Here is a 1,998-nt window from a genome sequence, read left to right as displayed (position 1 = left end):
ATTATTCTAAAGAAAGTATAAATAAATTAATAAAAAAAGAAATAAAAAAGAGTTTTTTTTAAAAAAGTTAAAATAGAAAGAATATATAAAACTTAAATAAAGTTAATAATTTATTAATAGAAAGAGTAATAAAAGAATTCTTATAATATAGGTTTAAGAAAAATAATAGAACGTAAAAGAAGAGATAAAAAAGAAAAGAGATACTCTTATTATTATTTCTATTTTTATCCTTTTCTTTTATTTAGATGATATATTTATATTTATTATCCCTCTTTTTTTGTATTATCTAAATAGTAAAGTTATTTTATATTTTAAATTTCTTTTTCTTCTCTCTATAGAGGGAGTTTAGTTATTATTATTAGTATTTCTTATAACTTTACTTTATAATACTCCTCTTTTATAAATTAAATTTAAGATTTAATAAATTTATAGTAAAATTATAATATTAATTATAAACTTTAAAAAGGTATTTTACTCTAGCTATTTATTTACTAATTAAGAGTATAAAAGAAAAGTAATAAAATAGATATATATATCTTCTTTTTAGAAGAACTAAGATAAAATTATTCTTAAAAGGGAGAAATACCTTTAATTAAACTTAAAAAATATATCTCTCTTTTTTTAAAAAAAAGTTAATATAATTATAATATCTTTCTTTTTTAGTTTTTTTATATCTTTATACTTATAGTAACTTATAATTTAAAAAAGCTAATTCTTAATATTTCTATATATAAGTATAACTTAGATCTTAAGTTTTTAAACTTTTTAGTATTTCCCCTTATTAGTTAATATATTATTAGAAACCTTCTAATAAGTTTAAAAAAAGAGAAGTTTCTTAAAATAGATTAATTAGTTTTATTCTTTTTAATATTTATAAGAGAAGTAAAATAAATTTAGTTATTTTTATATATAAAAGTATATATAATAGAGGTAATATTATTAAGAGTAGGGGTAGTATTTAATATAATAAAAGGAGAAAACTTTTTATTTTATTAGTTATTATAATAAAATTCCTTATATTTAATAATAACTATTTATAACTAGTATTAAGTTTATAATTATAATATAGCCCCCCTATAAAAAGACTATAGCAAAATTCACCCTATATATAGGTATAATTCTAGAAATACTATATAGGTACTTTAACCTATACCCTCTACTAATTAAAGAAAATAGTATAGAAACCCTATATATTTCTACTAGTAGATAAACCTTTATATAAAGTTAAATATATACCTTAGTTAAATAAATTAATAGAATAGTAATAATATTAATTATATAGTATAAAGTTAATAGTACTATATATAATAGGGCTAATTATATTAAGGTTAAATAAGTTACTAAAACTTTTATAGCCTAATAATACTACTATATAAGAGATAACTTATTAATTAAAAAGGTTATTAGAAGAGGTTCTTATAACTAGAAGTATAAAAACTCTACGTATAGGGCCTTATNTAACTAAAGAGGTTATTAGAAGAGGTTCTTATAGCTAGAAGTATAAAAACTCTACTACTATGTATAAGGCCTTATACCTATCCCTCTTCCTCTTCCTCTTCCTTATTAACTTATAATAAGTCCTTTATAATATCTATACTATAAGAGATATATAAGAACGCTAATCTCCTATAAGGTACGCCCTTCTATAAGTAAATAACTAAGGGTATTACTATATAGGATAATATCTATATACTAAATAAAGCCTTTAAATTTAGTAAATACTTTTTTACTAATTAGTAGTATATTATTAGGGTAGTAATAGCTAAAGCCTTTATAAATACCTCTAAAAGGGACCCTCTTTATACTATAATTAAGGTAATAAATAATAGCTCTAAACGCCTCTACGTAGAGGCTATATATATCTCTAGCTATCCTAAAGAGTAGCCTTTCTTTACGTAAGCCCTCTATAATACTAAGGTAGAGGTAGCTTAGGCCTAAGTATAGGTATAGGTATAGTAAGGATTAGTAAGTACGCTTTATACTGAATAGAGAGAGCGT

This window comes from Colletotrichum gloeosporioides (genome assembly GCF_011800055.1).
Source record: "Colletotrichum gloeosporioides strain Lc1 chromosome Unknown consensus_66, whole genome shotgun sequence".
Lineage (NCBI taxonomy): Eukaryota > Fungi > Ascomycota > Sordariomycetes > Glomerellales > Glomerellaceae > Colletotrichum > Colletotrichum gloeosporioides.
This window is presented reverse-complemented; position numbering follows the sequence as displayed.